The sequence below is a fragment of the Calypte anna genome, chromosome 3, assembly GCF_003957555.1.
Source record: "Calypte anna isolate BGI_N300 chromosome 3, bCalAnn1_v1.p, whole genome shotgun sequence".
In the NCBI taxonomy this organism is placed as follows: Eukaryota; Metazoa; Chordata; class Aves; order Apodiformes; family Trochilidae; genus Calypte; species Calypte anna.
Window position 1 is genome coordinate 49,540,471 of NC_044246.1, and position 10,074 is coordinate 49,550,544.

Consider the following 10,074-nt stretch of genomic DNA (forward strand, 5'->3'; position numbering starts at 1 on the left):
AGCCACCTCAGTGCTCCTTCAGGCAATACCTCAGCAATACCACATGTGAAACCATCTCTTTCTTTCTTTCTCTTTAAGGCTATGTAATTTCTCTGTTATGTCTGAGATTTTGCTCACGGTCAAAATGCAGCTATTTAGGTTTTAATTGATTTTTTTGCAATGCTTTCAACTTGAGGTTTCTTTTATTTTAACGAGTCCTCATCTTTAAAGCCAAAAGAAGTAGCAAATTACATTAATCTCAACACTCCCGAAACAAGAGCTTGCTCTGAATACTCTAATGTCTTGTCTTTTCCAAATCCTGCTTTGAAGTTCCCATTTCGAGAAGTTCTGGAGCATGCACTTCACTTCAGCTGGGCCCTCCAAATCAGTCATGCACTTACGAGCATGGCTGAATCACAAACTAAGTTATGATTCTTATTATTATCAGCTCTGGAGCTCAGATACAAGAGCTGTGTTGTACTCAGCACTGTCAGAGGCATAGTGTGGAGAGAAGGTCCTGCAACCTCCAACAAAGGAAGGGGAGCTGGATGGGGAAGGCACCATCAACACGAAGTAGAGCATTTCATCGCAGGTGGGCTGCCTTCCCCTTCAGCTAGCAGGTGGAAATACAGAACATTGACCAAGCCTTGATATTTCTTGGCTACAGGCCAGAGGAAACCATGGTGTCTTTCCTAAAATGACCATACCTTGGTATTTTTTGACTCAGTGGAGCATGCTCACAGCGTGGCCCCACCAACACCATTGCAATGGACCACATGTGGCATCATGAAGTGGCATCCTTGAGGCCACACCAGGCAGCCCATGGAACACGTCACTGGGCAGCCAGCTTCCTTCTCCATACACTCACTGATGCAACGTTGCACATATAGCCTGAGAGTTGTAATTACTCAGTAAATAACAACACTAACGAGATAATGGCACACAAACCTTGTTTAATTTCAGCATTACTTGGGTGTGGGAGAAAATTCAGTACATTAAATTAACATTTTGGGTGTAAATCAAATTAAATGTACAAAATGCCCTGTAGGGTCAAACCACACTGGGACCCACCCTTACAGCTCTGACTACTAAAGTGTGTCTCATTTGACTCAAACCATTTGGGAGTGAGGAGGGAGAGATTGGATCAAACAGTCCCTCAGCCATGTGTCATTGTCACAATTGCAGTCCCACTTTGTCCAAGGTAAAGGGCAGATTGGTGGCCATCTGTAAGGGCTACGGAGGACTCGACTCATCCCTCCTGGAGGACTCCCTCTCACCACCAGCCTGGCCCCACTTGGTGTAGCACCTACAAGGGAGTGAGGCAAGTTTGCTCAGGAACAAGGACCTGGGTGTAGGGAGAGAGGTAGGGAGCTGAGCTTGAGAAGAGCAGAAAGATGTTTGGTGAAGGAGATAAGTAGAGGCACATGTCCACTGAGCAGGGGTTGATGGCTCAGTTTTATCTGTGAATAGGGAACATTTCATCTGCCCAGTGACCTCAGTGAATTGTGTCCTTAATTCTTAGTGCCTGGACTACTTTTCACCTTGATCAACTGCAAAAGCAGCCACATTCCCACATAGCAGAGGAACATGACCTGGGCAGGGACGAGGATGGATTGTATAGCTGGGCAGAGAACTGCTGAAAGGCACAGCCCCTTGACAGTGCCATGGCAATGTTTTCCACGTGGTTCTTGAGCACAGTCCAGAAAAGGGACCTTCAAAGTGGGAAGCCCTCATCCTTCCTGCACAGCAGTGGAGGAACACAGGTGGTATTCCTGCAGGGCCTGTACGGGGATGCTCTGCTCACAAAGCTGAGAGTGCAGTCACCCAGCTGCTCTCCTTTCCCACTGATTTCTTATGATTTTGAGCTGAGCTGGATAGAGATGGGACTCTGCTAGTATAGGAGCCCAGCAATACAACAGCACAGCCTTTGGTTTCTGGCTTTCAGAAGAGCTCAGATGAGGACATTAATGCAAGTTTACTGACTATGCAAGAGCATAGCTCTTGCTTCACACAGCTTCACATGCTTGGGAAGATGAAACTTCATCTTCTGAGGTCTGCAGTGTGCCTGAAAAAAACAGGACATCTGGGCTGCTCCAAGTCACACAAGTAACCAGATGACACCCACTTCTCCTTGTCTGGCAAATCCCAACACTCCTCCTAGAGGCATTTTGGGAGAGATGGGGAGCAGGTCTGGTGTCAAAATATTGCCCAGTCCTCTGTCAGAGGTATCCTGGTGTGACACCATGAAAAGATCTACGTTTTCCCACATAAAGTAGGGCAGCAACCTAGGAGCCCATGCCAGACCTCAGGGATGGGCACTGTGAGGCCACTAGGAGCCCCAGGCTTGCATGCTGGCCATGCTACAGGGAGAGGGCTTGCAGAAGGAAGCTCTACCCATTGCAGCCAAGGGAAGCTGAGACCAAAGAAGTGCATCTCCTCTGCAGCCTTTCACAATCTGATGTCTACTTGGATTTTCTGGTCGAGGTCCAGCATGCTATAGATTCTTCCCAAAGGGATTGCAGGGATGTCTGAGGACCATGGCTTGAAAGCACAGATCTGAGCACAGAGGATAGGTCCCACCACTTTAAAAAAAACCCTAACCTGGGGCACATGCTGTTTCCAGCCCCAGCTTTCCTTCCACCTGGATGTCTAGCCTTGGTCTCAGAGCTTAGAATTCACTTGTGAAGGTGCTTTTCAGGGATGCTCCTTTCCATCCCACCCCATACCCCATTGTCTAGCTGCAGCACCAGGGCTGATTCAGCTGGATTTCAACAGCTGCCTGCACGCACATCCCAGCTGCCTTCAGGTGCTGCCAGAGGGGTGGCGTTGCCTCCCAGAGCAGGTTTCCACCTAAAGCATGTTGTCTCTAGTGCCAAGGTATTGGTGAAATACCAGGCCTTTAGTTCCCTGGAGGTCAGAGTGGTGGAAGTCTTGCAGTTGGCAGCACGGGCTTCCAGAGCAAAGTTACTGCCCTGGTTCCTTGTCACGCCTGAGCAACACTCCCCTGTGTTGCTGGCCACAGGGCCAAGTCCAACCATTGGAAAGCTCTGCTTCCAAGCAAGGTTTTGGCAGCTTCTCTGGTTAGACCAGGGAAGAACCATTTCACTGCAGGGGATGGAGCCAGGGTGGCTCTGATCCAGCCTTACCTCAGAATGAGAGAGCAGTGGCTCTGCAAGCTGCCCCAGTTTAGAGGGCAATCTTGCTTTCTTTGGCTGAGCAGGAAAGGAGGGATGGAGAAGGTGCCAGCCAAGGGAAGATGGCTCCTCAGACTGTGGCAGAACCTGCCCTGCCTGTGCTTCCCCGCCGGGTTTCAAAGCACCCCACCGAGCTGACTCATAGGGCTTCTGTCTCCCTGCCTCCCACGGCCCCTGCCACTCCCAGCGTCTCCCTGTCTTTCCCCACCGATACCTCTGCTTCCTTTCCACTCCCCCCGCCAGCTCGGCGCTGTCTCTCTGGCCGCCCACTCGCTGTGCTCTGCTCCCTTGGGGCACCCAGCAGCACCCCAGGCTGCCCGGCTGCTGCCTTCCAAGGTTCCCAGTCCTGCTCCCCTCCCTGTGGAAACAGCACCTTGCCACCCCCACAAAGCCCATGCTGGGTGTTGGCCCGCAATGGCATCCCCTGAGCATCCTGAGGCTCAGGAAAGAAGCTGGTGGAGGACCCATGTCCCACTTACTGTCCAGCCCCACTCTGGGAGGATGGGGTGACCTCCTTGGAGAGGTGCCCACTCTCACAGGGTGGTCAGCAGAGCCCTGAGATTGTGGACTCAGCAGTAGAAACACAACTGTGTGAGCAGCTCTTTCTGAAGGTCCTCTGAAGCCCCTCCACTTGCTTTGCCTGCACTAATTTAACTTTTTTTGGTTGCTTGGTTTTCTGTGGTCCCCACCATCTGCTCTGTTTCCTTTCTGGACCCTTTGGTGCATTCCTACCAAGCCTGATACTGTAGCAGAGACTGCAAAGGTAGTGAAATACAGGAATTTCCTGCAAATTGGTAGCTAAATTGAGGACAGAAAACTACTCTCTCTTAATGTTTCCACTGTGCTAAAAAATATATCTGGTGCACAACCTTTATTACACACCAGTGAATCCACATGGGCTATAACCTCTATCCATGACATCCATGCAAGCCAGAGCCCATCCAGCTCCTCCAGCAACTGGTCACCACCGGCAGCGATACTCAGTCTCTATGGTTTCTCTGATGTTTTTACAAAAGACTTCTCTCTACCTAAACTCCAAACCCAACAGCCGCATGAACAGTGAAGAAACGAGGTGCAGCCACTCTTCCTTTTTGACTGTTGGCTTGGACTTTGGGTTCTTTCAGGCAGGAGGATGTGGAAAGCTTCAGCCAGGTGGATCCATCCAGAGCGGATGTTGGTACCAGTGAAGATGAGCAACTTCTGTGTCTGAGATTGACTTCATCTCCCGAGGGGGCCTCTAGTTACAGCTCAACCACTGAAGGAAGGCTACAATGTGTGGTCTGCCAAAACCCCAGCACCCTGCCTTTATCCTCCAGGGAGATGTTTTCCCTCCCAGTACTATGATCGACTTTCAACACTGCCATTTCTCCGTGTTCCCATTTCACTGCCCAGCCAGCACTTGCTTCAGTGGGGTGGCCTATGCAAATAGGAGCATGGCCCCAGGGAAAGACACACTTTCCCTGATGTTGGGATGCACTGCTGTTGGGATGGGCTGTACTTTGGGATGCACTACACATCAGAGTGCACTGCCATCGGGATGCACTGCCTGTGCTCATGGAAGCTGAGAGGAGTGTGGAGCCTGGCTGCTGGACAAGGTCAGCCTGTCCCGTTAGCTTCCTGGGACCACAATCTTTCTTCAGGGCTTAGGAAGCTGGCAGTCTCCTGGCTCGCTTGGAGAAGAAGTTCTCCCCAAAAGGTCAGTGTTGGCTGGTGCTGGTGGATAAAAGTGGGAAGAGCCACAACTGGGGTCTAACCCAGTCAGTCCGTTCCCAGGTTCCTAAAAATAACGAGAGCACTTTCGAAATGCCTTTAAATCCCCGCTTCCTGCAAGCTGGCACAGGCAGATAAGCTGCTGCACCGCCCGGGGGCTGCGGGGGCTGTGCCCCCCCTTTCTGAAAGCCCCGCCAGCTCTGCCATCCCCCTCCAACCTCAAACCTGGCGGTAGAAAATCCCCCCTCTCCTCCCCAAGGACAAATGGCACCTTGGGGCCCCTGAGGCTTCCTCATTCCTGACAGATGAGCGTGGCCATAAACCCCATTGTATGCATACGAGGTTTGTGAATTTCTCTACCATTTAAAAAAACTCTGAGAGGGGCCCAGCTGGGCAGTAGGTGCTGTCCCTGCCACCACTCCCCTTCTGGGGGGGGAGGGGAAGATTAATACCATGATGGAGCAGTGATAACGGCATAGACAGACAGTGATGAGGTGGAGGAAGGAATAACTGTTTCAGGTTGGGTGCTGGAGGACCATCTCACCACTGCCACCTCTGGCCAAGCAGTCTTGCAGCGCAGCTCCCTGGGAATTTTCATGACAGCAGAAAGAGAAAATTACCTCCATCTGGACTCCTCTCGTCTCCTCTCAAAACGAGGACCACAAGGAGGACAGCCTTGGCCATTGGCATGGTGGATGCCAGCTCGAGCACAAGTCTGCTCCAAGCTGGTCTAGGAAACAGATCGAGAGGTCCTAACCCCTTTTCAAATGCTGCTAGGCTAGAGATGAGCCTTTCCCACTCCCTGTCCTGTTGCCATGAGTGGATGTGGAGGGCTGGCTCTCAGTGGGGATCCAGTGCTGCTGCCAGAGAGACCCTGCCCATCCTGCCCTGCCTAGAGCATGTGCTCCAAGGTGTCCGGGATGAGTTAAGCATCAGGATATGCACCCATTGCCTAAGAAATTGCCCAGGGAGCTCAGCAGTACCACTACTAGCCAGGCTTCTTTCTGCACAGCTGTGGTTTGATGGTCAGGGGGAGCTTGGTGCTGGCTACAGCACCCACTGGTGTCTCTGCTCCCTCCTCACCCACCCATCTAAGGCCAAACCCCAATGCTAGCCCTCCTCTTCCTGCTCCCCACACAGCTACACAGCCACAGCCCAAGAAGACCTCCTCCTTCTGGGGAGCCCTGGGAGGGTGGGAGCTGGGTGGTGCAGCACCCTGCAGTCCCGCAGGGCTCATCCTGCCTTGGGGCCTGGGGACCTGCATACCTCCCTGCCTTGCAGCTGCCCTGGTGCTGGGGCAGGATTACTTTTGCCATGCAAGCTGTGGGGCAATTGTTTGCAGAATTATTCCGTCAACGTTTTGTTTGTTTGTTTGGTTGGTTGGTTTTTCTTTTTCGTTTTTTTTTTTTTTTGTTGTTTGGTTTGGTTTGGTTTTGCGTCTCATGGTGTCTTTTACAATGCTTGCCAGAAAGACAGAAAGAAAGAAAGAAAAAAAAACCCCAAACAAACAAAACCAAAAAACAACACCCCCCCAAAAAAAACCCCCAAATACCAAAACAAAAAACCACAACCTCACATGCAAGTGTCTGCGACCTTGACTCCCAACAGTACTACCCCAATACCTGCCTCCCGCCATCCACGGGCAAGGGTCTGTGCAATTGCAGCCAATATAATTATAAAGTGCTGGGTTTACATCCTCCCTTTGCTGTAGCACAGGTAGACTTTGGCCTCTGCCTGCATTTCAAGTGCCCATCCCTGCTCAGGGGAAACACATGCAGGAGGGACCTAGGGTTCAGCTCCCCAGGTCAGTTGAGGCACCCCAAAACAAAGGGCACAGCCAAGCTGTGCAGTGGGGGAAGCCAGGTGGGTGAGCAGGATGCTGCCTCCTCCTCACATCTAACCCTGCTTTTCCACACCTTACCCTGGCCCAGGGATGTAGGGGTAGGAGCTCAGGGCCATGGGGGGCCCCTTCACACCCTCCAGCCGGGCAAAACAAGGCTCTGGCAGGGTGAGCAGCAGAGCCCACACCTTAGTTTATTTACCTGGAGGTGACTCGCTGGTGTGGCTGCTCCTGGGTCTGGCTGGCTAACGTATAACCACACATGCCTGGCTATAAAACTGGCTGGGCTAGAGCAGTGGCTGCCACAGGTTCCTGCCATCCTGGCTGGAAGGAGGAAGTGTACAGGGAAATTAAAATCAAAAGTAACTGTTTTGCAGGCTGCCCTGCAAAGGGAATGAAAGCTTCCATGCTCCATTGCTTGCAAGGCAGTAAAAGAGGATTCTCACCCCTTCATGGTTTTCCCTTTCTCCACCAGTTAGATCTGGGGACTGCCTGCACGGCAGGAGCAACAAAATTAATCCAAATTGCTGGTGAGAGCAGGTCAGAGGCTCATGAAACCACCATACAAATGCTGAGGGGGTGAGGGAGGTTGGCTTTCTCCTCATCCACACCCATCAGGAAAGAAAACTGCCCCATTCAGGAACACCTCTGGCTTCTGGAGAGGAAGCTAACCTGGCTGAAATAAGGCATTTTTAATACCTACATTTAATTAACTTAAATTATTTTTTTGAGTCTGTGTGGACAGAGAAGCCCTGAGCGACCCTACTTCTTAAGTACAGAGGAGGGACACAAAACCTAATACATTTCCATTTTGCCCTCTGCATTTTCCTGTGTTTTGAATACCAACAACATGACCCCCCCAGCCATCTGACAGAAACATTACCTGGCAAGGGCAGCTGTACCTGGACAATGCCTGTGCTGCCCTAGCTAGGTCTAAAATTACTGGGGGGGGGGGGGAAATTATATTTCTCAAAGTGAAAAAGGCACCACAGTGACAAAAAACTGCCAACAACACAGCAGTTATGATTTTTTCCTATTATTAGTGTTGCCATATGAAAATCAATGCTAGTAGGAGCCAGCATGGTGTGCTCCCCTCCTTGCAGGTTCTCCCATTTGCTCAGCTCCGTATCCACCCCAAGATCTCTGCCCAACAGCATGCAGGACCCCACACAAATACCTGAACTCACCTGCACTCACCAGCCTCACATCCAGACCCCTGGCCTATGGGCAAAGGTGTGAGAGCAGGTGGCCCAGCACTCTGGCTCAGTTCCCCTCATAGCCCAGGAGGGGTGGGCAGGGGTCTCCAGGTTAATCCCTAATGGCAAAACTCGACAGAGAGAGTGGGAACTTGGTTTAGGTTGGGTGTTGGGTTTGGGTTTTTTTTTTTGGTTTTCTGATTAAGGTAGCAGAGCGCTCTGGCTGTGTGCAAACTCAGCCACATGGCTTTCCCACCTGGGAGGGAGGAAGAGGTGGCTCTGCAGAGAGGGAAGGACAGCTGGCTCACCAAACCCCCTGGAAAAAAAAAACAACAACACCAAAACCAAACATAACAAAAAGCTTTGTGAAAACACACCACTGGTTTGGGGTTTGGCTTTGGTTTTTTTGGGTTTTTTTTGTTTTGTTTTTTTTTGGTTGGTTAGTTGTGGTTTTTTTTTTTTATTATTACTTGTTTCTTTGCATTTTGTTAAGAGAGATTGATTCTTTGGTCAAACAGGAGAGATGGGGCAGGAGGGGAGCTGCAATTCAGGCCATGAACCTGGAAAGAGGCTCAGTTCAAACTTCATCTCCACGCGCTGCCATATTTTGGAGGGTTTTCCTTAAGTGTTGGTGCTACTGGTGACATGCTAAGGCAGGATACAACTGAGCACCCTGTTTTGTGGATTCTCTGTTTGCTAATATGGTCTTCAGCTGACACTGCCACTCCTTCCCCTCATGGGATGCTCCCCTGCTGTATGTAGCCACCCATCATGCAAAGCTGAGCCAGAATTTCTCTATATCCATCAAGATGGTTGGAACAGGCAAATAAACATGGAAGTCTTACTGAGACAGGAACTGCAATGAAGCCTTACCAAGGAGGCTGGCAGACACTCATATGAGGGCATGGAGGCAAGGGAGGGGGTGGATGAAGCAAAGAGGTAGCATAAGCTTAATTTTCTTTGGAAACCAGGATAAAAATGCCCCCTAAGCACTGACTTCAGAAACGTTATCCAAGATAGTCATAAAGATCTGAGCTGTTTACTCAGGGGAAATACGGCCTTCAGCTTTTCAGTCTCCTTCACTTGTGAGTTGTTTTTTTCCTGGCTGGTGCTCAGCTTCATCTCCATGAGATGATGCATGCTGCTACACCCAGACCAGCAAAGAAGGAACCCAGGCAGAGGAAAAGAGGACATCAAAGAAAGGCATGCCCATGACACACCAGGAACAGCAGTCAAGGCCTTCATTTGAGGAAACCTCACGTGGAGAACACCCAGCAGAGCCAGCAAAGAAAGAGACTCTCCTTAGCCACATTTTCCTCAGAATAAGGTCACCCTCTGCTTTGCTCTCAGTTCAAGAGCATCAGCAACGTGGCTCATCTGCTTGCAAGGAGTTCCCATTGCTTTGTCACTCTTGCACACCCTGTCCGCCCCACAAAACACTGGTCCTGGGGTGGCCAAAGTTGTGTTTGTTGAGGGGAACTCTGAAAACTCCTTCTCTCTTGTCATTTAGCCAACTACCAGCTAAAAATGCTTTCTTTAGCAGAATCACTGCTGAGTGCTCCTGCTTCTCTCCTCCATCACTCCACTTTCCTGCTTCTGCAGCATGCCTCTGCCCAGGCTTATCCTGCCCAGCTGGAAAATCACAGAATGTTAGGGGCTGGAAGGGACCTTGAAAGATCATTGAGTCCAACCCCCCTGGCAGAGCAGGATCACCTAGTGTAGATCACATAGGAACGTGTCTAGGTGGGGTTTGAATGTCTCTAGAGGAGACTCCAGAACCCCAAAGGGCAGCCTGTTCCAGTGTTCTGAAACCCTTACAGTGACAAAGCTTTTCCTTATGTTTAAACAGAAACACCTGTGCTAGAGCTTGCACCCATTGCCCCTTGTCTCATCACTGGACATCACTGAGAAGAGCCTGGCTCCATCCTCCTGACACTTGCCCTTAACATATTTGTAAATATTAATGAGGTCACCCTTCAGTCTCCTCCAAGCTAAAGAGACCCAGCTCCCTCAGCCTTTCCTCATAAGGGAAATGTTCCACTCCTTTAATCATCGCTTAATCAAAGTGCCTCAGAAAAAGAAAAACGGGCTTTTCCACACTGTTGCTGCTCTAGGATTTTAAGACAGATGCAGGTACTAATCTAATCTATGGCTG